Genomic DNA, 25,806 nt, shown 5'->3' with positions numbered 1-25,806 from the left:
CCAACACCTATGTAACACCTGCTAAGATCTATGGATGGAGATACCAGGAAGAGAAACACTCTGATGCATGCAGGTGACTGGCTGAGAGAGAAGGAGCCCTGGACCAGCAGACCGGAGCCCTGCCTGCCCAGCCAGCGTTTGCAGCCCAGCAAGGTGGCTTGGAGCCAACCCGCTCCCTCCCGGGGCCCCTGAGTGCCCTCTGTGGACGGGAGGGCGGGCAGGGCAGGCAGGGCTGGGGCTGACACGGGAACAGACCCCTTTGACTCGTTTTCCTAAAGGCCAAACCCATTAAGAAGTCAAAAGAACTTTAAAAGAAAAGGGAAGTGACACTGATGGAAAATGAAAAGAGGAAGAGAGATGGGTTTTAAAAGATGGACAAGAGATGTTTCTACTCCAGGCCATTCTGGGGCCAGAGCTGGGCTGACACCAGAGGCTGCCATGGACTCCGAAGGGGGCCAGGTTTGGGAAGCGAAGGAAAACACTTATAAGGTGCCTGCTAGGGGCTGGGCCTTATAGGTGGTCAGACAGGAGCTGGCAGGAGGGCATCACAGGGAGATAAACACACAGAGCAGAATGTGACACCCACCCACGGGGAGCTCAGCAGGAGGGGTTGTTCCCTCTAAACCTGAGCAGCTTGGGAAACTAGAGGCTGGAGGGCAGATCAGAACAGCTTGTGTGTCCTTCCCCTGGTACATAAGTGAGGAACCACCCACACCCTGGTTATCCAGGGAGTGAGCAACACAGGCTGACACACAACTACAAACAGATCAAAAACTTTCCCCCAAAACCGCTGCTGAAAGCACAGACCTTTGTGACGCTTTGTCTGGGGAGGAAACCCAGTCATTGTGATTCCCGGTCTCATTTCCAAGTTTAATCCCAAAGACTCACAAACCCAAATTCAAAGCAGGAAGAAAAACAAAGCATGCATAATAAGCAGGCTGGAGTCCTCTTGCCCGACCTGAAGGGAACCCAGGTCCAGGGACCCGCAGCCCCGCCCACTCGGGGAGGGTTCTTTGTGCGAAGTCAGCGGCCCCATTAGAAGTGAGTTGCAGGGGACACCGCGTTGGGGACCCAGACGTTCACAAGAGGCAAACCCCGGCAAACCCCCTGCTTCTGCGGCTCGAACAAGGCCGCAGGCTCCTCAGCATTGAATTTGAACGAGCCAATAGTGTCCCAACCGCTGAAACAGGAAGCCAGATAAAGCACTGCCGCGGGGATGCGCGGCCCAGACGCGGGGCCGGCTGAGCCCCGGGCTCTCCTAACAGAGTCCCGTGACTCGCCAGCTGAGGTTCCTCTGTTGCGCCGGGGCGAGGAGCCTGTCTGCCCGGTGGGGGTCACCGCTGCACCCCGCTCCTCCGCCCCGCCCCTCAGCCTCCCCTCTCGGCCCGGAGCAGACCCGGCCGGCTCCTTATCCTCCGACCAGTCTCCGTGGCTCTGAGCACAGAAGGGACCACAGGGCCCAACACCCTTAGGTGGGGCTCCGAGTCCGGCGGCTCTGGGAAGCCTTCTCAGGCGCGGGCCAAGGCCGGCCTCCGAGGACCTGCCCGAGGGCGCTTCTCCGCGCATCCCGGAGCCAGGGAACGCTTTCTGGAACAGCCGCCAAGGTCACCTGCCCGGCTGTTCACCGCGCTCGGCTGGGATGGAAGAGGATGTGGGCAGGGTGCGTGTGTGTGTGTGCGCGCGTGTGTGTAATAACGTAGCGCCCGGTATCTCTGATCATAGGATCTCAACACCCTTTAAATTACACCGCAAGGGAACGAAAACGCGGCCCAGACGGGGTGGGCCGGGACGGCCCCCGACAAGCCGACTCCTGCACAGACGCGCAGCCCCGTGGGGACCTTCTCGGGTGCTTGTTCCAGCTCCTCTCCCGCTCCCCGCGCGCAGCCTCCCAAGGGCGCAAGACCACATCCCGGGACTCGTGCCCAGCCCCGCAGGACGCCCCCGGCCCCGCCCCGGAATCCGCCCGGCGACCCCCCCGGTCCCCGCGCGGACCACTCACCCGCGCGCCTGCGCCCCGGGGCCCGGGCTCCGCGCCGCCGCCGCGCACAGCTGCGCATCCGGACCGCGCCGCAAGAAAGTTCTCGAGCTCCCGCGCCGGGTCGGGTCTCGTGGAGTCTCGGCGTCCACGCTCCGGCCGCGGGTAGCACTAGGGCAGCCGCGGGCGCCGGGCCCACGACGAGGAGAGAGGCGGCATCCCGAACAAAGTGCGTCCCCGGCCGGGCGCGGGGCGGAGCCTGCTGACCCGCTGCCCCGGGCACACGCCGGCCGCCTCCCCGGGCCAGGGGCGGAGGCTGCGCCGCCAAGCGCCCGCTCCCCCCCGCGCTGTGCCAGTCGAACCCACAGAGGGGCGGAGGCGCCGGGCCCTTCCAGACTTTGTCATTGGAAAGCTATTCCCGTAACCCTTTCCTGCCTTCGCCTTCCGTCCCGCCTCCGCGGCCGCAGAAAGGCGGAGCTGGGTGGGGGGCAGGAAGCCTCCGCACAATCGGGCCTTTCCTAGGCCCGGGGACCGCCGCCCCCGCCCCGCGCTCCCTCGGGCTGCGGCCGCCCCGCCGTCCCGAGGCGCCGCGACAGATGGGTCGCCCCCCGCCCTTCCGCCCGGGCCCCCTTCCTTCCTCTCTGCTCCGCGGTCTGGCGTGGGACGCGGGGGCAGAGAGGCGGGGAGACTCCAGCAGGGCCTGGCAAGTAGCTGTGCTCAGTGAAACGCCCCGGGACTCCATCCCACCTCCTGACCCTGGCCTGTCCCGCCTCCTTCTAGGTCCTGGGACGGGGAGGAGGGCAGGAGGGGGAAAGGAAACGAACAGCGGACCCGCAGACCGGCTGGAGTGGGGGCCAGGCCACGTGGCTTCCCCGGACCGTGCCTCCCGGGAGGCCCGCGGATGTCAAGTGGCCCCAGCTTCTGGAGCCTCCGGCCCCTGAGAAAGGCAGCTGTGGGACCAAGGAGCCAGCAGCCTGAGCCCAGAGGCAGCCAGCTCCACAGAACATTCAGATTGACGTCTGGGGCTAGGTCCCTGGGAGGTCCCAGAACGTCCGCCTGCAACATCCGCTGTGTGCAGAGGGTCAGCAGAGTCCTGCCCAGCCCCTCCAGTCAGACGGGTCACAGTGGCCGTGCACACAGAGGATGATAAGGGCGCGCTAGGTAGTGGACTGGCTGTGACATCGAGGAAGTTCTCAACTGATCAGAGAAAACGATTTTGATGTCTTTTTTGCCCATGAAAGGAATGAGTTGTCTGTTTTGGTGGGGAGAAGGACAGAGAGACTGTCCCAGAGGGACACACAGGCGAGTCCTTGCCCTGTGGATGTAACGGCTCAAAGGCAGAGTGCCCAGGCTCAAGTCCGTCTGCTCCTCACCAGCCGTGGGAACCTGAACGGATTCTTTGTGACCGTGTTGGTTTCTTCATCTGTAAAATGAGATAATAACAGTTGCCATCTTGTCCAGTTGTTGGGAGGATTAAGCATGATAATCTAGGTGGCACATGCAGAATAGTGCCTGGCACTACTTGGTAAACCTTAGTTATTATTTTGATCTCTCAGTCCTGCAAGCCTGCATCCAGTTTGGCATTCAGTGATGGGCTAACTGGAATCTCTCTTGCTTTTCACAGGTCCCCCTGCCTGCAAAGGGGAGCCTTTGAGAAGAAGCACTGTCCTGTCTCACAGGATGGGCTGCTGAGCTCCCTGCCTCTGAGGCCGGGAACCAAGGATCACACAGCAGCCCCTGAGCCGCCCTCTAGTTCACCCTGAGGATGCCCTCAGGCCCCGCCCACACTGATCTGTTGGGAAGATGCTGTTCCCAGGGTGCTGAATGGGGGAGAAGGCAAAAGCCATGGTTTCCTGAGGGTGAACTCTCTTCCCTCGTGGGGTCAGTATTTCCCTCCCATTTGTGAGTGGCCGATCACACCAGTCCCCCAGCTCTGCTCCGCATGTCCTGGTGTGGACCTCCGACGGTGAAGCGCGTGGACAGGGAGGAGTGGAGCAGGCCTGGGTTGCTGCGGGGCGGAGGCCCTGAGCCCAGTTGGTGGGACAGGGCCGCGCGTGAGGAGCCACAGGGGCCATGAGCACAGCCTTGTCTGGGTGGGAAGCGGGATCCCGCCCCGCCCAGGAAAGGCCTCTGCCAAGCGCCTGCTTTGTGAGCACTTTTCCTCCAAACCCCATGATGACTCAGTTGCTCTGAATCAAGCAAATGGATTTTCCTTAAATATGAAAATCAATAAGAAGCAAAAGCAAGGGCCTGGCTGCCGGGACAGGAGGCCGAGCGGAGTGAAGTGGTGCCTGGTGGAGTGGCTGGCCGAGAGGGAGACAGTGGGATTCAGGCTCAGCACCGCCCCTCCCCCACCCCTCCCCCACCCCAGGAGTCCTCCAGACCCTACTGACCTCCGGGAGACTCCTTAAGCCCTACAGCTGCCCTGGCCTCTTCCTCCATCCAGCTTAGAGCTGATCTGAATCAGGGCAGGAGATTGTTAACAAGAGGATTAACATCAATGTGACAAATGGGTTTTAAAAAGTCAGCCCAACAGCCTGATGTCACCCCCTGGCCTCAGAGTGGCTTGAGAGGCACTTGCAGGTCCTGCCTGATTTCCTGCGGCCCCACCCGCCTTCCTGCCCCCTGAGCCCTGAGGATTGACGCTCACTGGTGTTACGTCTGGGACCCCAGGGGTTTGCAGGGCCAGAGCGCCCACATCCCACGTGGTCCGCGAGGCCTGCTGCACCTTCTTAGGCGTGCAGGGTGGTCTGCAGGACAGGGTGGAAGCACAGTGAGTGCCTTTATTTCTTAAGCACTGGATCAACAATGTCAGAGTGAATCTCTGGCTTCCTTCTCAGAAGGACAATGGAAAAATACTGGGCGTCAGAGGACTGAATCCACATTCAGCCAAGGCCCTTGCCAGAACCTCTGTGTGCTCACCGGTGCGCAGGTGACACCGGGGGACCCCGCCCCCACCAGGGCCTGGGTGGGGGTTCAGTGAGAGAGCGGAAGGGAGAAGGTGGGTTCCACACGCCGAGCACATACAGGAGACGTGTGGGTCAGACAGAAAACACGTCTCACACCATCCCCACCACACCCCGACCTGCCTGTGTGCTCCGTGCTCAGACTGACCATCCGCTAACAAGCCCTGTCCTCTCCCACCTGACCCATGAGCTGGGGGGCGGGGGGCGTCGCGCACGTGGGTGTGGGCACGTGGGTGTGGGCGCTGTGCCCTCTGTGGCCACCCAGCCTCAGGCCCAGTATCGATGGTCTGAGCCCCCGGGGGCCCCGGGGCGCCTGGGGGAGGTGCTGCTCTCTGTCCGTCCCAGGAAGCAAGCTGAGCTGACGTTCCGCGTCTGCCCAAAGACAGCTTCTCCAGGTGCCAGGAGGGGAGGGCCTGCTGGGCACGGATGGGCTGGGCACGGAGCCAGTCCCCTCTCGGGCACCCGGCTCTGGCTGGAGCTGAGCTGAAACGGTCGTCTCAGCCCAGGCCTCTGAGCTCCGCTGGGGGCAGCTGCTGCCTTGAGCCCTTAACAGTGCTCTCATCTTTGTCTCTGTTTTATAGGTGAAGAAACTGAGATTGAGGTCTCGCCCGAGTCCTCTGGCCGGCTGGCGCTGGAGCTGAGACAAGCAGCCGGGCAGCCCGGGGCTGAACCCGCGCTCCCGGCCACGTGGGCGCAGAGCGAGGGGGCGGGGTGGCCGCATGCGGCCGGGCTCTGTGACCCCCAGGCTGCAAATGCTTCCTTCTCTCTCTCTGCTCAAGTGGCTTTGTGGGCTGTAGCTGACATACTGAAAGTTCACCCCGTCAGCGTGCGGGTCTGTGGCTTGTGCTCTGTCTGCAGAGCTGGGCAGCCATGACCACACTGGGCTCTAGAACGTGTCTGTCCCCCGGAAACTTCCTCTTTCAGTTGCTTTAATGAGCCTCGACTCCCTTGTCTGTAAAATGGAAACAGCGGTGGCTGCCTCAGGCCTGTCTCAATCATTAAGTGGGCATACCAGTGGCACATGGCAAATGTGTCAGTTATTACCGCTCTGGCTCCTTAGCATCACCTTTATACAGAGCTGGCGTGGCCTGGGAGACTGTCAGACCCCATTCTCTCCTTCAGCAGAAATGGAAACTGAGGTGCCGGGAAATCCAGCTACACACAGCTCAGGTCACGGAGCAAGCTGAGCGGCAGGGCTGGACTAGAACTCAGGTCTCTTGGGTGGCAGTTCAGCGCATCTTACCTCCTGCAAGACCCTCACCTGAGGCTCGGGGTGATGTTGCCAGCAGCCTCGCTCTTTGTGGGGATCCCCTCGGCAATGCTTACCAGCAGGCACGGACCAGAGGAGTTTGCTGGTGCTGGAGGCAGAAGACCCAGGACTCTGGCCTTGGAGCAGAGAGCGCAGTTGCGGAAAGCTGGACATGGACTCCAGGGACATGGCCCAAGGTGGCAGCTGCGGCGGGAATGTTCGTGGTCAGGACAGAGGACTCGTGGACTCGGAGCACCTACAGGCAGGCCAGCTTCATGGGCACAAGACCTGTGTGGTCACACAGACCCCACACCGAGGAGGATCTGTGCGCGCTTCAGTGCTTTGCTGTTGCCATCTTCAAATTCCTACAAAGTTTTTAAACACAGGATTCCACATTTTTTTCACACAAGCCCCTGTAAACTGTGTAGTCAGTTTTGCTCATGTGACAGAAAGCAGAGCCCAAGCTAGACTCTCAAGACCTCAGTAAGATACAGCGTCTGTCCACCCAGAACTTGCATAGGAGCTGGTAGCATACACAACACCACTGCAGGGTCTTATTGCTTTGCATTAAGAGAAGTAAAATTTCCAAAACAGTTTGCACACTGTGATCCAAGTTATGTCAAAAGATGCCCCACAAAGCCGTGTATTTCTATGAGCACTGTATTAATACCTGTGTGAAAACGTGTTCTCAGAGAGCTCTGGAAAGTCTCCACACTGATGGCAGTGGTCCCTGCTGGAGGAGAGTCACCCAGGGGCCGGTCAATCCTTCCCGTGTGTTTGTGTTGCTGGGCTTGTTTTTACAAGGAGAACATATCCAGGTATTAGTTACATGATGATGAGTAAGATGGTAAGATGCCCTTAATAAATCTGCAATTATTCTTAACATATTAAGACATGTCTTGTGGGCATTCCCTAGTGGACCAGTGGTTAGAACTCCACGGTCTCACTGCCAAGGGCCTGGTTTCAGTCCCTAGTCAGGGAACTGAGGTCCCACAGGCCACACGGTGAGGCCAGAACACAAGTGTCTTAAGAGGGAAGAGACGGAACACCCACGTGTACGGAAGGCAGAGGAGAGAAAGATTCAGATGCAGTAGGGCTGCGGGAGGGGGCTGGACACGAGGTGGTGGAAGCTGGCTTGGGAGCCGTCGCCCACAGGGCAAGTGCTGGGCCTGGCCCCTGAGGATTTGGAGGCCGCGGGGTCCCCTCTGGTGCCAGGGGCAGCGACAGGGTGTGTTGGGTGGGGCGTGAGTTGCCCAGTGAACCTGGTGATGGTGTTGTGGAGGTGACTTTGGCTACGGTGAGCAGAGGTGGAGGCTGGGGGCAGGGGGGAATTCGCTCCCCAGGAGGAGGGGATGGGCCCCAGGGTGTGGTGCGCCAGGAGACAGGAGGGGCCAGGCCCGTCCCCGGGGAGAGACTACAAGCTCTGCAGTCGTGTGTGTGTTGGTCACTCAATCGCGTCTGACTCTTGGCGGCCCTGTGGACTGCAGTCCATCAGGCTCCTCTGTCCTTGGAGTTCGCCAGGCAAGAATTTTGGAGTGGGTTGCCATGCCTTTCTTCAGGGGATCTTCCCGATTCAGGGATTGAACCCAGGTCTCCTGCATTGCAGGCAGATTCTTCGCTGTCTGCACCAGGGAAGCCCCATGGAGTCAAGGCTGTAGTCGGATCTCTGAGTCACCGCATCCCGATTGTGCGACATGACCATGACTGGTGTCTGTCCCCTGGGAGACAGGGGCTCTTGACAGTACACATGTGGCAGGGTTGTCGGGCAGATGTGATGAGATGACGTCAGTGAAACATTGGACCCAGCACCTGGCTCACACCAGGAGCCCCGAACATCCCCCTGCCCTTTAACTGCCTGCAGTTTGAGGCACGGATATGATGAGAGGTCATGTGCATGTATGGAGAGCCTTCTTTCCGGGACTTCCCTCCAGGAGCTGCATCCAGCCCATGGAGGCTGGGCCAAGCCACCCTCCTCTGCCAGGGAGAAGGCAGCAGCCGCTGCAGCCAGAGGGCTGGGCAGAGACGGGAGGACGGGGCTCTGGCCCTGAGGCTGCAAGGGGGTCCCTCCTTGGGGTGCTGGGAGGAGGGTCTCTGTGAGTGCTGACCCCAGTCCCCCATGTTTGGGGCGACCCCTCCCGCCGGCCTGGGGTGGTGCGTGTGCCTGCTGGCTGCGGCTGCCCCTCCCTGGTTACAGATGTGCCCTGAGGCAGCCGGGATGCCTGCCGGCCCGCACCTGCCGTCCAGGTCAGCTGCTCTCCTCCAGGGAGGGCAGGGCAGCGTCCTATGCAGGCGAGAAGGCACAGCGTCTGCCAGCCTGGCACGTGGAGGCTGCCTCGAGGGGGCTGGGCCCGTGTCTGGCACAGACTGAGCCCGCATCCAGCCCTGCAACTATCCCACGGGGGCTTCTGGTTCTCTGGGCGCCCCCACCTGGGTGTGGGGAGGCCGGGGGTTGTCCCAGAGGCAGGGGTGGGCTGGAGCAGTGGTTGGGGGAGGCAGAGGCCTCCGGAGCCGGGAGAGAGTGGGCCATGGGCTGGGGGTGTGGGGGGGGGGCGTGTCTGCAAACAAGGGATGAGCTGGCTGCGGGGCTCGTCTGCAGAGACCTCTGCAGGGGGTGCCAGTCGGAGGGCCCCCCTTTCCAGCTGAGGGGGGCGGGGTGGGGCACAGCAGCCTCATGAAACTCCTCGGCGAGCTGGGCCCGCACCCAGCTAGGAACTCGAGGTCCCTGAGAAAACCTCAACAGGGCGTTATCTCTCTCCTGCTATCTCTCTCTCTGTCTCTCTGTCTCTCTGTCTCTCTCTCTCTCTCACACACACACACACACACACACACACACACACACAGCATCGCGTGTGTCAATCCACGTGAAAACGTTCCAGGAGAGAGCCGGGCAGTGAATCAGCGGGGCCGCCGTCTGGATCACACACCCACCCCCACACCCACCAGGGAGGGGATCCTCGAGCTGGCGAGGTCCCTGCAGGAAGCTCCCAGTAAACCCCGACCCGCCAGGACCCACAGCCCGGGAGGCGGTGGCCCCAGCCAGCCGCGGGATGCTGCTGACCCCTGCTGGCGGCTGGGGACCGAGTGTGGGCGGCCCGGCCAGGCGTCTAGGAGGGGTGGGAAGAGACAGCCCGGCTTAGGACCTGCTGGGCTTCTCGGATGAGGCCAAGGAGGAATCAGAATGAAACCCAGACGGAGCTTCTGGGAGGAGGGAGGCGGGCTGCTGGCGTGTCCTCCAGCCTCCGTGGCCTGGTCAGCTCCCAGCTGCCCAAGAAACCGTCAGCAAGACGCCACCAGCCAAGTTGAGCTACTCAACCGGAAAGAAAAGGAAACACTGAACTTTGAGAACAAGTTTCTGTGGGTCTGCTGCGTCCCTTGAACCTGGGCTGACATGGGGTGATTAAGGCTGTGCTCTCTCCTCTTCTATGAGAGGGCTTCGTGTTACACTTTGGAAAACCGCTACCAAGAAAGCTGACATCTGGAGAACCTGCCTGTGGTTAGATATTTAAAAATCATTTTGTGTGCCCTAGGGATGCAATTTCCAGAATCTTTACTGCAATGTTCCCAGGGATCAAAGCACCAGACTCCAACAGTTCCAACAGAATGAGGGCGGGAGCCACCAGGAGAAGTGAGGTCACACCTCCTTGACTCCCTTCTTCTACCCTGTCCCGACCCTCGCACAGACCAGGCCTCCCTCCTCGGCACAGCCAGCCTCCTCCAGGTGCACACTCCCCCACCCACTGCCGTCACCAGCGGGTCTGCTCTGCATGTGCCGCTGGCCTCCTGGGAGATGAGTCTCGGGTGCGCTTCCCAGCTCTCATTCTGCTTGACTGCTATGGCATCTGACATCTTAACACCATTTGTCATTTATTTATTTACAATTTTATTATGAAATATTTTAGACGTGCTAAAGGTATGGAAAATAACATAGCAAGCATACCTGTTGCATTCATCAAAGTTCTGCACACAAACAGAACCGATAGGATATTCATTCATTCGTCATTCATTTACCTATCGCAAAGAGCCGGCTCAGGCAGTTATGACAGCTGATTTGTCCCAAGGGGGCTGGCGGCTTGCAGACCCGGGCAGCCAACAGTTTACTTCCAGTCTGAGTCTCAAGGCCTGAGAGCCAGGCGAGCTGGTGGTATAGTTCTGGTCGGAAAGCCACCAGGCTTGATGACCCAGGAGAAGCCAATGTACCAGTTTGAAGGCAGTGAGACAGGAGGGAGGCTCTCTTATGCAAGGGAGGGTCAGCCTCTTTGTTCTAGTCTAACCTTGACTGAAATGGAAGAGGCCCCACCAACATTAGGAAGGGCAATTTGGTTGACTCAGTCTACTAACCTAAATGTTGCTGCTGCTGCTAAGTCACTTCAGTCGTGTCCGACTCTGTGCAACCCCATCACTGGGATTCTCCAGGCAAGAACACTGGAGTGGGTTGCCATTTCCTTCTCCAATGCATAAAAGTGAAAAGTGAAAGTGAAGTCGCTCAGTCATGTCCGACTCTTCGCGACCCCATGGACTGCAGCCTACCAGGCTCCTCCGTCCATGGGATTTTCCAGGCAAGAGTACTGGAGTGGGGTGCCATTGCCTTCTCCGAATCATTAATCTCATCCAAAACACCCAGAGGGCCTTTCCCACAGGGGATGCAGTTCTGTCCCCAAGGAGGGAAGTGGTCCAGTGATTAAGTCTCCTTGCTTCCACTTCCGGGGGCACAGGTTGATCCCTGGTTAGGGAACTAAGCTGTTGCATGCTGGGAGGTATGGCCAAAAAGTGATGAGAATTATTGAAAACAAAAGCATCCAGAATAATTTTGGCCAAGTACCTGGGCCCAATCACATCCACATGTAAATTCTAACCACCACAACCGTAAACAGCATCCAGTGTAAGAAGCAATTCAAGAACACAGTTTAAGCTCCCCCAGCACTGCTGGTTGCCCTTCTCTCTTCCCACAGAGGGCTGCCAGTCTGCACTGTGCCTCTTTACACTTTTACCCCAGTATGCACTATACACGCATAGACTATTTTAACTCTGTCTGGATGAGTCATGGATGTTTCCAGAACTCCCCTGGCTCTCCTGGACTGACCAGATCAGGTGTGACTAGGAAACCAGCAGAGGTTTTTATTATTATTTTACATCTGACTCTGTTCTTCCCTCTTTCTTTTTCTTTTCTTCTTTCCTTTATTCACTTAACTCTGATAGGATACTAACCCAGGCGTCGGGCATGCAGAATTTGATCAAGACACAGTTCTGTCCCCAAAGAGGGCCGCTCCTGCTCTGTGTGACACCTGCAGGGGGCTTCCGAGTGATCACGGGTCTCACCTCTCTCCACGCGTCTGCTGCTTGCTTCCTGCTCTGAGCCAACTGCTCACAGGGCCCCGGCAGGGCCGAGGCTCTGGCCCTTCTCGGCCTCTGGCTGCGGCGACACCGCCCAGTTCTTCCCTCTGAGAGTCCATCTTGGCAGAATCTCACCTGGCAGATCCCCCCAAAGGCCACTACTGCCTCGCCTTGGTGGACAGCTGGGCGTGGTCATAGCCCCCCGGGGACCCCCGGGAGCGCAGCTTGCATTGGCCCTTTTCGGAGGCTCCTCTGCAATGAAATGTTTTGGCCATTCTTAGTGAGGATGGCTCAGTGGATACTTTTTTCTTTCTTAAGAGCTGTCTTTTTAAACAGTTTTTATTTATCTACTTATGGATGCGCTGGGTCTTCCACTCTTTGAGGCGTGTCCGGCGTCTCATGGCGCTGGCTTCCCTTGTGGATCCTGGCCTCCAGGAGCGCGGGCTTCGGGCTTCCGTGGTTGCACTTCCAGGCTGTGAGCACAGGCTCAGTCGTTAGGGCGCTCAGGCTTAGCTGCCCTGCAGCATGTGGAATCTTCCCAGACCAGGGGTCGAGCCCGTGTCTCCTGCATCCGTGGGCGGATTCTTAACCATTGAGCCACCAGGAAAATCCTCAGTGGATACCTCTAAACCCTCATGTTTCCTCTTAGCAACACCCCATCTGTAAAAACTGATTTCTTCCCCAGGAAATGCGTCCCTGAAGGCAGTTACTGAAGGGACCCACCTGGAGTAACCTTCCTGCCTCTGGAAATGGTCTTTTCCCGAAAGACCTGCAACAGTATTTCTCAGCCCCCCAAGGTGCTCTTCTAGAACCTCCCATGTGCACAGAAAGGGGGCATAGTCTGTGTCTGCTTTCCCTGAAGCTGGCCGGGGCTCCATGACCCCAGCAGAGCTCAGGGAGGTCCAGCTCTGCGCCTTCTGGGCTGGTTTGCCAAAGACCAGGCATTCCCTCCTGGCGCGCCTGCCCTCGCAGCCTAGCCCAGGGATCTTGCACGTGGGGTTCCTGCTAACAGTCCCAGCCGCCAGCCGCCAGCCCTGTGGGCAAGGAAGTCCTGTGACAACTGTGGCCAGCCATCATCACTAGACAACTCTGGTGGTCTCCAGCTGAGCCCATAACCCCAGAAAAATGGAGTGAGAAACCTGGAGAAAAGATGAGTGACTGCTGTGGGTCTAAGCCACTGGGCTTGGGGTGACTCCTGCAGCCATGGTTAGGCGAGAGTCCAACGTTTTGACGTGGCCCTCCAGAGACCCTGGTGCTCTGTGCTGTCCGCCCTGCACCCACCCCTCCCGGGAAGCCGGGCTTGGCGCACGGTGGGCACTGTGGGGAGGATGGGAGCCCTGGGCCGAACAAGCTTTCACTACTCCAAAGGCCTTTCTCTCCGACCAGGGGCCCAGAGCTCTGGGCTTCTCTGCTGAGAAGCCAGGATGTCTCAAGTGAGAGTCAAAGGAATTTAAGTATCAAACGATCCTGGTGAAAAAAGGATGAAGGGCGCTGAGACCCCGGTGCCCCTGAGGGTGTGATTCACAAGCTCACCAGCAGGGGGCAGCCGTGCTCACAGTTCTTGTGCAAATAGAAACTTTTCGGTGCTGGAGTTCCTAAAAAATAAAAAACCTAAACGGAAAAGAAGTAAAGCCAAGCACATCTCCAAGCAAGGCGTCTGTGAGTTACAAAGGAGACCGAGCCACCGCCTGCCTTTGCGGCTGTGTAGCCGAGTAAACGCTCTCTTTGGGTCGTCTGATCCTTTCTTGCGCCTCTCAGCCTCACTGATCAACCCCGGTGGACCAGAGGCCGCGGGGCTCTTTCCTAAACCGGGTTGTTCTCAATCTACTCACCGCTCATCCCTCTGCGGGCTGGCCAGGCGACCAGAAATGCTTGGAGGGTCTTGGACAGGAGAACCGGGAAAAAAGTATTAAAGCAAGAGGGAACTAGAGGGGCTAGGAGCAGAGGAGGCAGGAGGGGGCCCTCCAGGCCTCCTGCTCCCCTCGCTGCGGTCCGGCCCCCTCTCTCCTCTCCGCGCGCCCCCCATTCCCCGCCCACAGAGGCGGTGAGCCCTGCCCCTGGGTGAACGCAGGAGGGGAAGTGGCCTCACGTGGCCTTCGGGTGGGGGCGGGAAAGGAGAAGAGGTCATTTAAAAGTCATTCCTCCAGTTTCACAACACCCCTGAGCAGCAGCCTGAGGCCTCTGAGTCCCCTTCCAAGCTCCCTGGAATATTCACGTGGTTCACCGTGTAAGGAGCTTGAAGAAGGAAACGCATTTCCCCATCGAAGCCCCTGTAGGGCCCTTGTTCCTCTCCAGGTAGATGTCCCCCTATCTTGCTTCCAAGCATTTTCTCCTCCTGACTTTTACACATGAACTTTCTTGCCCTTTCTTTTGCCATTTGGCCATCAGGCTCATTTCTTTGCAGATCCTGAGGGGCTCTGGGATTCCCCCTCAGGAAACATGAAGACGGGGACTGATGGCCCAGGTCAGGAATGTGGGCCCATCCGTCAGCCCTCTGCCACAGCCTCAGCGCAGCAGAGCCGGGTCCAGGTGGATCTGGGGAGACCCTGGTGGATCCCGGGAGATCCAGGAGGATTCAGGTGGATCTGGGGAGATCCAGGGCTGGGAAGAACCTCAGAGCTGCCCCTAAGCCCCACACAGAGCCCGTCACAGCCCAGGGTCCTCAGAGGCCCACAGGACACACTTTCCAAGAGATGATTTCTCTTATCGTAAATCATTCTCAACAATATCTCTTAATTAAACAAACACAGGTATTTGTGAAGGAGAAAGCAAATTTTAAACAATTTTTTACCATAAAACCAAAGCCCTCAGGGCCCTGGGTGGCCAATCCCACCCATGTTCCGGGCGCCCAGGGTGGGCACATCCCTCTACGCTGGCAGGACCACCGGGTGGGAACCTTCGATGGCTCAGAGCTGGTCCCAGTCTTCACCTCACACATGAGGAAAACCAGGGCCTGGATCGCAGTCACATGGTCACTGAGTTGATTACTGCCCGTGGTCACTTACATGCCAAAGAGGGGGTGAATATAGTCCCACAACCTTCAGGCCCTGGGGAGACCAGTGGGGAAGCCACTGGAAAGGGCCCGAAGGGCACTGGTGCGGTCAGTGTTGACATCAGTCATGCCGTCTTGTCGGGTCGTAACTGGCACACAGCTCGGGGTTGGGATAAGGTGTGCAGCGCCGCGATCTGACTCACACATCCTGGAATGATGAGCACAATGGCTTGGTGAGCCTCCATCACCTCACACGGATACAGCATTGAAGAAATGTAAAGAACATTTTCCTTGTGATGAGAACTCTTAGGGTTTACCTTACCAACTTTCATATGTACCATGCAGCAGTGTTAATTACCATGCTGCACATTTCATCCCTACTACCTATTATCTTTGAAGGAGTCTTTTGGACCTAGAAAAGAAAACAACAGTCTCAAAGGCCCTTGCCCAATTGTCTAACTTCGGAGAAAACAAAACAGAACTTTAGTTCCGCCCTGATGCTCCAGACCGGTTGCATCTATCTGGCACTTATCACCCCCTGTCCAGAAACCTTCCACCGCCTACACCTGCCCAGAAGACTTATCACCCGCTACCAGACTACAAATGCCATCTCAACTAAAGAATACCCAAAACATCCCGCCTGATTCCTCCCTATAAATATGGAGCCCCCGATCCCTCTCAGCGCTCAGCCTGGTCGTTAGGCTGACTGTCGCCCCTCCTTGCCTGAATAAAGGTAACCTACTTCTGTTGAGGTCGTCTTTCCTTTTCTGCCTCGGCCTGAACTATACCTTACGTTCTTGGTGCACTCGTCTCACTCTCTCTCTCCCTCCCTCTCATTGTTTTCCCTTTTCCTGGAGTCTGGGAGCGCAAACATCCGCCAAGCTCACTTTTCTTCCAGGGTTCTTGAGTTCCCCTCAGGGACGCCTAGTGCCGTCATGAGCGGTGCAAGCCTTGTACTAAGGCTTTATTGATGATTTGCGTACCCCCAGGCCTCGGCTTTACCCCCTTTTCTCTCTCTCTCTGATGACCTCCAGAATAGGGACCTCTTGCCATTCAACCGCTCTACATGCAACACTCCACTCAAACCGGCCAGAGATTAAGGTGAGAGCCGATCTGGATGGAGTTCTAGAGGCGCTCTAGAGCTCCTAAAGTCCTCTCCTGGTCCTGGGGACCCCCGGCCCAGGGCCACTCTGTAGGCAACGGTGGGGGACGCTCCACCTCGACACAGAGCTCTTTTCTCATAACGCCTATTGCGACTATGGGTGACGACTCGAGCTCCCAATAGGAGCCTCTGCTTGCCTTTTAATTATGGGGTCTGGCCAATCTGTCCCAAAAGATTCCCCTCTGGCCTGTGTTCTCAAAAATCTCAAACCACTCTCACTCACTGAACTCAAAGCTAACCGCTTAAAGCAACTCTGTACACAGATTTGGCCTCAATACCAATTAGACAATCAAGACCGCTGGCCTGAAGTCGGCACATTTGACTTTAACATTCTTCAAAATCTCACCGACTTCCTTAAATGGAATGGCAAGCGGTTGGAGATCCCATATGCCCAAGCCTTTTGGGCCCTTTGGAGCAGGCCCTCCCTATGCCAGGCCTGCTCCACCCACGAGGTCCTTCTATGCACCTTGCCTCCCAAGCAAAAGGGCTCTTCTTCCTCAACTAACCACAGACCGCAACCTTCCGCACCCCCAGAGTTTGACCCCGCGGACGAATCCCCCTCCCTACCCACCACCCCGCCAACCCTCTCCTTCCCCTTCATCCAACTCACCTACTGGCCCCGAAACCTCTCCTGACTCCCCCTTGGCCCCGCTACCCCATCTCCCCGACTCCCCCTCCCCCCTCCCTTCCCCCGCTGCCACATGGTCACGTACCCAGCACATGTTTCCCCTGAGAGAGATGGCAGGACCAGAGGGTCCCACCGGAGTCCATGTGCCATTTTCATTGTCAAATATGAGCCAGATAGAATAAAAGTTAGGATCATTTTCTGAAAATCCTACCAGATACAGAAAAGAATTCCTGAGACTCTCCCAGGCCTATAACCTCACATGGAGTGACGTATATTATATCCTAAATGCCACACTCACTCCAGATGAAAAAGACCATATCTGGCAAGCGGCAAGAGCCCATGCTTATCATTTACATAACCAAGACCGGGACAGCCCAGTTGCTGATGAGCGGTGCCTCAGTTAGATCCCCACTGGACTTACCAGCCCGGTGACCCAGGTATCAGGAGACTCAATCATATGATTCCCTGCATTCTAGAAGGAATGCAGAAAAATACTCATATCCATGTCAATTATGATAAAGTCAGAGAAATCACCCAAGGGGCAGACGAAAATCCAGCCTTATTCTTGGCATGCCTCACAGAGGCAGTCCAGAAGTATACCAACCTAGATATCACTACCCCTGCTGGGTTACTGTACCTTCACATTCAGTTCATCAGCCAATCTGTCCCTGACATCAGGCGCTAGCTTCGACAACTAGAAAAGGGCCCTGAGACCCACCAAAGAGACCTTCTAGAAGTAGCCTTCAAGGTGTTCAATAATAGAGAGGAGGAGGCTAAGAGAGAAAAAGAACATGAGAGAAAAGCTAAATATGCCTTTTTGGCAGCAGCAATTAAGGGAAGAGATCAGCCTGGCCCAAGTCATCACAGAATGGGGCTTAAGACCCACCCCCACCCCCCCGGACCCTGCTTCCAACACAACCAGTCAGGACACTGGGCAAAGGCATGCCCAAACCCACAGCTCCCCATAAAAGCATGCCATTGGAGACACTGGAAGACGGACTGTTCCCAGGGGTGCCCTGGCACCCCTGGGGAGGTCCCCACCTCCCAGACCTGGAGAGTGGAATGTCCACAGGGGTGCCCAGGTGCCTCTGGGGAGACCCCCACTTCTCCCCAGAACCCCAGCCCAACTCTACAAGAGTTGTTTCAATGACGGGGCCGGGGTTCCAGCCCCCCAGCCCGTGTTCTGAACATGAGCTCAAAACTTAGGGTAGACGGGGTAGTGGCCGGAAAAAAGACCTCTTTTATAGTAGACACTGGAGCCACTTTCTCTCTCTTAACTTCCTACTCTGGCCCAACTCAAGACTCAGAACTCACAATCCAGGGGGTCTCTGGAGTTCCCCTAAGGCCAAAAATCAGTCCTCCATTACTCTGTCAATTTGGAAAATCTACCCTTATACAACTCATTCTTCATAATGCTTCAGTGCCCGATGGCACTCCTAGGGAGAGATTTGTTGTCCAAATTGGGGGTCTTTATTACCATACCACCCCTTGATACAGTCTCTATATTCTGAATGCAGATGGCACCTGGACAGTCCCTATCCCTCACCCCTGACCTTCCCTTAGATCTACCTGCCTTAGACCCCCAAGTCTGGGACACTGATCACCCATCCATAGCCAAACATCATCTCCCAGTCCACATTACCCTAAAAGACCCCTCTACTATAATCACCCAACAACAGTACTCCCTCACCCCGGAGGCCCACAAGGGACTTAAGCCTATCATAGACCATCTTCTCCAAGCCTCTATCCTAACTCCTACCCATTCACCACACAACACCCCTATTCTGGCAGTAAGGAAGGGACCAGACTCTTGGAGACTGGTCCAGGACCTGAGAAAAATCAATGAGGCCATCATGCCGACATTCCCAGTAGTCCCTAACCCTTACACCCTTCTGTCTACCATACCCCCGACTGCAACCCACTTCACAGTATTAGATCTCAAAGATGCCTTTTTCACCATCCCCCTCCACCCCCTCTCCCAACCCCTTTTTGCCTTCACCTGGCAAGACCTTGAGACTCACATTTCCCAACAACTAACATGGACAGTTCTCCCCCAGGGGTTCAGAGACAGTCCCCACTTTTTTGCACAGGCTTTACAAAAGGACTTACAGACATTCGACCTAGCCCCGAGTCATCTCCTTCAATATGTAGATGACCTCCTCCTTTGTAGCCCAACCTGAAAACTCTGCCTCCAACATAACTGCCAAACTCCTTGGGGCCCTGGGATCCTGGGGTTATCCGGTATCCCAATCTAAGGCCCAAATAGCCCAGACAAATGTCACCTACCTGGGGCTCTCCATATCTCATCAACAAAGAACTATTCCCCCAGACAGAATCCAGGCCTTAATTAACTGTCCACTTCCAAAAACGAAAAGGGAACTCCTGTCTATCCTCGGCCTCCTAAATTTTTTCTGTATCTGGATTCCTAACTTCTCCCTCATTGCACAGCCGCTCTATGAAGCAACTGAAGAATGTCTGGATGAGTCCCTCTTTAATCCCTTCTCGCTGGCCAATCCTCTTCGCCAGCTCACCCAGAGCCTCCTGCGGGTGCCAACTCTCCACCTGCCAGATCACACCAGACCATTCTTTCTCTTTGCACATTCCAACCAAGGACAGGCCCTGGGGCTTCTATGTCAGCGGGCTGGAGACACCTGGGCTCCCACAGCCTATCTATCAAAACAGCTGGACATGGTGACCAAGGGGTGGCCTCCCTGCATACAGGCCATGGCTGCTATCGCAGCCCTCGTACCCGAAGCAAATAAACTCTCTAGACATGCCCCTTTAGCAGTCTGTTCTCCACACACCTTCCGAGACTTGCTGTCACATCGGGCTTTCCTCTCCCTTCCCCCTTCCAGGGTACAGGTCCTACATGCCTTTCTCCTTGACCCTCAGCTCTCATTCTCCCCCTTCTCTCCCCTTAACCCCGCCAGCTTATTACCCATGTCCTCTACAACAGACTCCCTCCTACATAGCTGCAGCCTAACAGAAGATCTGACCCAAAACCCCTTCCAACATTTAACAGATCAGCCCATCCTAGACCCAGATGCCCCACACTGGTTCGTTGATGGCAGCTCTCAAAAATCCCAACCCTTTGCAGCAGGATATGCCATCATCCAGGGGGACCTTCATCACAATCACAGAACCCAGAAAATTGAAGCTTCACCTCTGCCACCTCACACCACCTCCCAACAGGCAGAACCGATAGCTCTCACCAGAGCTTTAACTCTGGCTAAAAATCTAAGGGTTAACAGCTACACAGACTCCAAATATGCCTATAACATACTTCACTCAAACATCCTAATATGGAGAGAAAGAGGTTTCCTAACCCCAAAGGGATCCCCCATTATTAATTCATACCTGATCCACAAACTTCTAGAGGCAGCAGCACTCTTACCAAACAAAGCCCATGTCCTCCACTGTAGGGGACTTTGAAAGAGAAGTCTCATATCAGCCTACAACAATGCTGCAGACCAGGAGGCAAAGGAGATAGCACTGTCCCACCCTTCCCTCCAGTCCCCTGTCATCTTATCTTTGACTCCACCCGACCCTCCCACCACCAGAGAAATCCTCTCTTATCTACACTCACCTTTTCATCCCTCATCCAAGACACTCCAACAGTTCCTCCGTAGCCACTTCCCCATATCCAATGCTGACCAACAATATTTAGATAACCTTACCCGCTCCTCTCAAACATGTCAACGTACTAACCCCAATTCCAACCTTAAACTGACATCCTTTCCAACCCATCAAATGCGAGGCAGCCTCCCAGCACAAGATTGGCAGATAGACTTTACTCATATGCCCCGGGTCCAGAGAGTCAGATACCTCCCGGTCCTTGGGGACACCTTTTCCGGATGGGTAGAAGCATTTCCCACTACAAACAAAAGAGCCCACACCGTGGCCCCAATCCTCCTCACAGAAATTATCCCCAGGTTTGGCCTGCCTTCATCCCTACAGCCTGATAATGGCCCAGAATTTACACCCAAGGTCACCCAACAACTTGTCCAATTCTTACAGATACCCTGGAAATTTCACATTCCATACCGTCCCCAGTCCTCAGGAAAGGTACAAAGGATGAATAGAATAATCAAAGAAACCCTTACCAAACTAACCCTCAAGGTACATCTGGACTGGACTAAACTTTTGCCAATTGTTCTCCTCAGAATACGGGCTTTGCCCAGAAAGCCCCTGGGGCTGAGCCCCTTTGAGGTGATGTATGGAAAGCCCATGCTCCCTCCTGGACTCCCCCCGAACCTCCTCCCATACCAAGCTTCCTACACTCCCCTCTGCTGGCGCAACTCCGCAATGCCCTCTGGAGATACGTCAACCACAATCTGCCTGCCCCTGACCCCCAAGCCTCCCTGCCCCCTTTACAAATTGGGGACATGGTCTATCTGTCTGATAATCCCCAGGGTGACCTAACCCCAAAGAGGCAGGGACCATTCAAAGTCATCCTCCTTACCCCAACTGCAGCTAAACTCGAAAAGGTCACCTCCTGGGTACACCTCTCTCGCCTAAAACAGGTCACCTCCGAACCTGCGCTGCCCTCCTTAAATGACACCTATCAGGTCTCCCTCACAGGACCTACCTCCTTAAAATTCACCCAGCAACAACCTCTGTCAAACATCCAAGAAGACACTGAATGACCTGGACTCTCTTCAACCTACAACTGTTCCTGACCCAACTACTACAAGACCTCTGGATCAGCGCCCCAACAGGAACCTCCTTCAAAGACCTGACTACACTGGTGTCTCAAGTGTGGCTCCAGGGAACCTTCTACAACCTGACTCCAGACGAAATTGATTTCTTTACTCTCATTCTCTACATCATTCTACATCCTAATGAGCACTGTCCCTCCTGATTCAAACAACCACCAACTCGGGGCCTTCTGCCCCTCGCCCTGACTGGCCTCTCCCTGTCTCTCTAACTATAACTGCACTCCTAATCTTAATCCTTGCTATAGGCCTAGTAACTGTCTCCCCTCAAGACTGGCCCCCTATCCTTCGTCTTTCCGTGGGTATCGCCTACGTTGCCAGCTGTGTTCTACTCCTAGGGTGTTATTTCCTCTGCACTGCCTAACTAACAGCCCATGACTCCTCTGCTCCTTATCCTTGCTGCACTCCCCAGCCTTCTGGCCACTCCCTGCCCCTGCTCAGACATTTATTCCTATGTACATTCCTCATGTTATAATACAGCTCCAAAACCATGCACCATGAACCTCGGGGGCGCGAAGTCCAAATCCCTACTCACTGTCAAAGTACAAAAGAGAGGGAGTTTCGTGAGTACCTGCCATAAGCCAAATGGAAGAAACATATGTTTCTATCCCATTACCCACTGGGGGTACTCAGACGGGGGCGGGGTACTAGATCAAAATCGGGAAAAGAAACAAGAACAAGTCACAAAGAACATAATTTCCCGGTTATAGGCGACCCCTGAGCCTTACAAACACCTAGACCTCATTTCCCAATTACGGCCTCTCCTAAAACCTCCCTCTGGCAACCAACACCTTACCTGCCTTCTCAACTCTTCCTTCCAATTCTTCCAGTACACACAACACACATCCCAGAGCTGGGTATGCATGTCACTGTCTCCCTCACCACACATAGCAATTCCTTCACCTTCAACCTGGCTGTTACAGGGCAACTATACCTCCCCTTCCCAACAGAAAACTACACAACTCATTGGACCAGCCTCTGACAACATCCTACTATCAATCTCTTCAAACCTAACCTGTATCAACTACTCTAGTCCCAACTACACTGGTCTTAGAAACTCCACTCCCTCCTTCTGTTCCACTTGGGTTCTCTGGAACAGCACAAATAATTGCACCAATCCGGGAATCTTCAATCTCTGCAGGACCTATGCATATTCATGTCTCCCCTTGGACCCCTCTGGACCCTGCATCTTGGTCTTCCTGACCTGGGGCCTAACATTCCTCAAAGAAGAAGAGGTAGAACAAATGGTCTACCCCCAAGGGGAACTTCCCCACAGAAAAAGATGAGCTGTTGTAGCCCCCCTCCTGATTGGGACTGGCATAGCAGCAGCCCTAGGCACTGGGATTGGAGGCATCTTGACCTCTGCCCATTTCTACTACAGGCTGTCCCAAGAACTTAAGAAGACATGGAGCAGGTAGTAGAGTCCTTCATTTCAATCCAAAGACAAATTAACTCATCAGCTTCTGTGGCCCTAGACCTTCTCACTGCAGAAAAGGAGGGACCTGCCTTTTCCTTGGAGAGGACTGCTGCTATTTTGTTAATGAAACAGGCATAGTCCAGGGCAGAGTCAAAAAACTTAGAGACAGAATTGAATGCCGCAGGAAAGAGTTACAAAACCTTTACACTCCCCAAAACCTGTTCCAACAGATCCTCCCTTGGTTGCTCCCTTTCTGGGACCATTGGTACTTATCATTCTATTCTTCTTATTTGGACCCTGTCTCTTCAATCTCTTTCAAAGGTTTCTCCAAGAATGGATTGGGGCCATCTCTCGAGATCAGGTCAAGACCATTCTTCTCGAGAGCCTCACCCCAAGCTCAGAAAAAGGAGATCTTGGGCCCTAGGATGAGCCTCCATTCCAGACCCCAAACCATCGCCCCTATCCAGCAGGAAGAAGCCAGAGAGATACGGTGCCCTTTTCCCCATTTTTTTATGATTTCAGGGTCTGGAATGAAGGAGTCTTTTGGGCCTAGAAAAGAAAACAACAGTCTCAAAGGCCCTTGCTGAATCATTTAACTTCAGAGAAAACAAAATAGAACTTTGGTTCCACCCTGATGCTCCAGGCCAGTTGCATCTATCTGGGACTTATCACCCCCTGCAGAAACCTTCCACCCCCTACACCTGCCCAGAAGACTTATCATCCCCTACCAGACTACAAATGCCATCTCAACTAAAAAATACCCAAAACATCCCGCCTGATTAACGTTTCCCTTATCACTTCCACAAACCTCCCTATAAATATGGAGCCTCCCTGATCCCTCCCAGCACTCAGCCTGGTCGTTAGGCAGACTGTCGCCCCTCCTTGGCTGAATAAAGGTAACCTACCTTGAGGTCCTCTTTCCTTTTCTGCCTCAGCCTGAACTATACCTTACAATCTTATCACTGGAAGTTTATACCTTCTGATTGCCTTCATCCAATTCTCCCTGCCTCTTGTAAGCATGAATCTGATCTCAGTTTTTTTTTTTATTATTCATTTATTTATTTCAGGTCTTCATTTGGGGCAAACGAGATCTTTGGTTGCAACCTGTGGCGTGTGGGGTCTAGTTCCCCTACCAGGGACTGAACCTGGGACCTCAGCAGTGAGGGCTAGGAGCCCTAACCACTGGACCACCAGGGAAGTCCCAATATCATTATTTTAAATCCTTGATGATGGAGCTGAGACTCACAATACGGGTTCAGCCCTGGCTCCCTTGGAGCGTCAGAGCCCCGGTCATCTGCGGGTCTTGTTGTCTCAGGGCCTGCTTGGCTGTGCAGTGGCTGTGCCTGCCCTGGGCGTGTGGTCATCGCGTTCGTCTGCCTCTGTCCTCCTCGCCCCCCATGTGCCCGTGCAGCTCCCGGCAGACGCTCAGCCCTGTAAGGATTCACTTTCTCACCGACCCTTTGGTCTCCCCCCAGAGAAGGGTTACCTGTGCTGGGTCACTGCGTGGCCTGGGGCCATCCTGCTGCCTCAGCTCCCTGTGAAGCAGCACCGGCTCCCGCTCTCAGCAGCTATCCCGAGGGCAGGACTCGGCACACAGCCCCCCATTTACGAGGTTCTCTAAGAGCCTGCAGGAGAATCCAGGTGTGCTGGCCTTTCCCCAGACCTGCCCTAAGGCCACTTCCCAGCACACGTTAACTGTCCTCATTTGGGAAGTCTTCCAGCAGCTTCCCCATCCAGGCAGGACAAACCCAGACCAAAGAAGGAAAGGCCCTTCTGTACAATCCTAGGCAAGACTCCAAAGCTGCGCCCCATGGGATGGGGCAGCCGAAGGGAGGCAGGATGCTCCCGGGAGACGGGCGCGTCTGGGCAGCGGGCCCACGGGCTCTGAGGCTGCTGCTCTGCAGGGTAACATGCCTGTTGCGTTGCGCACTTGGTGTGGGGTGACCAGCAGTCCCCCTGGGTTTTCCTCCTGCATCGAGGTTGGGTCAGATGAGAAGGGCCTGATCTGCAAGAAATCCCGGTGGGGTCGGTGCTCCCAATCTTGGGAGGGCCCTGTTTGTACGGAGGGCCTGGCCCAGGGAAAGATGTTCTTAGGGTAGAAAGTAAGAAAAGCTTAGACAAATCTTTCATTTTCTGAACTGTAAGATTCCTGACTTTATTCCTGGAAGAGTTGATTCAGCTGCCTGGGCTTTAAAGGACGGCTGTGAGTGTTGAGGTTCTGACCCTGGTCCAGCAGCCTCTGTATCCTCAGGTGACCTCGGGGAGGGGCCTGCCCCCAGTGCACTGCCCTGAGCAGAGGGGGCGTCCTTCTCCCAGAGACGCTGCAGCCAAGAGGGCAGCAGGGAGGGGCACACGGCACCCACCCCGTGGACACAGCCACAGTGCAATGGGCACCCAAGAGTGTGCCACGTGCATGCTCAGGCTGCAGTCAGCGCCAACCGTGCCATCCAGCCTGGAGGATCAGAGGGCGTTCCCTTCTGACTTAGAAACGTGGTGAATGAGCTACAGAAACTACAAACAAAAAGAAAGTGCTTTGTCTTTGGAGGTGCCCCAGGTCCTGGGCACACTAGTGTCTCAGATTTCCATGACCCTCTGAGTCCAGATCCACAAGCCTCAAAGGCAGTGAGCCTTGGGACCCAGAGGCTGGCAGGATCGTCGGGGACGGGATGGCACCTTCCTTGAAAGCCTGGTGCTCTCTGCTCCCCATCAAGATCCTCCCTGCCAGGGGCCTGGGTACTCCTTGCTCCTTCCCCGTCCAGGCCACTGGGTTTCTGGGCTGTTCCTGCACCCAGGGAAGAGCTGGGCGCCCCTGTGCCCTCTGAGATGCCCGCAGCGGGCGCTCTGGGTGGCCCAGTCACCAGCAGCTACCCCAAGGCAGCTTTCCGAGGCCCGGAGAAAAGCCCAGCGTCACACCCACTTCTCAGAGCTGCTGTTTGGGGGGCGGAGGGGGCTCCTCGACTGGGGAAGGCCGAGGGGACAGAGCTGTTGGAGGCGGGGTGACCGTCATAGAAGGGCACTACTGAAGGCGTGCTAAGCCTATAGGATCTCCCCTGCCCGTCATAAGCCCACTTCCCTGTGGATTATACTCCCTTCACAGACGGGGACCAAGGCCTAGGAGCGGACTGTCCAAGCCTGGGGACCAGCGGGTGTGCGGAAGGGGCGGGATCAAACCTCCGGGTAGGGGGGTTGCCCTAACCGGGGCGCGGCGCCCCCTCCCCGTGTCCCTGACATCCTGCCACCAGGACACCAAACACGACGACCCCCCTTCTCCTGTGGCACACGTTTATCTGGGTTCTTGGCTCGTGGATCACGGATCACGTGTGTCTCCACCCTCGTCCGGCGGCCGGGACCGCTGAGAAGTTCCGGGCACA

General features: G+C 55.9%; 1 protein-coding gene and 1 long non-coding RNA gene across 12 annotated transcripts in view; both read right to left on the bottom strand.

The window, feature by feature from the left end:
- Nucleotides 1-2,361, bottom strand: part of NAV1 (neuron navigator 1) — a 189,995-nt gene extending 187,634 nt beyond the window's left edge. For 5 of the 11 annotated variants that reach the window (XM_043485217.1, XM_043485220.1, XM_043485222.1 and 2 more), the window contains exon 1: nt 2,000-2,359. The gene's annotated coding sequence lies outside the window, so the exon portion shown is untranslated. Of the gene's footprint in view, nt 1-1,999 lie in introns of all 11 variants that reach the window. The other 6 variants (XM_043485225.1, XM_043485226.1, XM_043485221.1 and 3 more) reach the window with 4 other exon arrangements.
- Nucleotides 2,362-3,228: 867 nt separating this feature from the next.
- On the bottom strand, nt 3,229-25,704 carry LOC122451991. The gene is made up of 5 exons (XR_006272561.1): nt 23,922-25,704; nt 13,354-14,721; nt 6,861-6,980; nt 6,268-6,555; nt 3,229-3,398 (listed from the first exon to the last, which is right to left on the bottom strand). It is a non-coding gene; the product is annotated as an uncharacterized LOC122451991 (long non-coding RNA).
- Between the last annotated feature and the right edge of the window lie 102 nt (nt 25,705-25,806).

This window comes from Cervus canadensis, chromosome 13 (genome assembly GCF_019320065.1).
Source record: "Cervus canadensis isolate Bull #8, Minnesota chromosome 13, ASM1932006v1, whole genome shotgun sequence".
Classification (NCBI taxonomy): domain Eukaryota; kingdom Metazoa; phylum Chordata; class Mammalia; order Artiodactyla; family Cervidae; genus Cervus; species Cervus canadensis.
The sequence above is the reverse complement of the archived record's forward strand: the minus strand, read 5'-3'. Positions and strand labels throughout refer to the sequence as shown.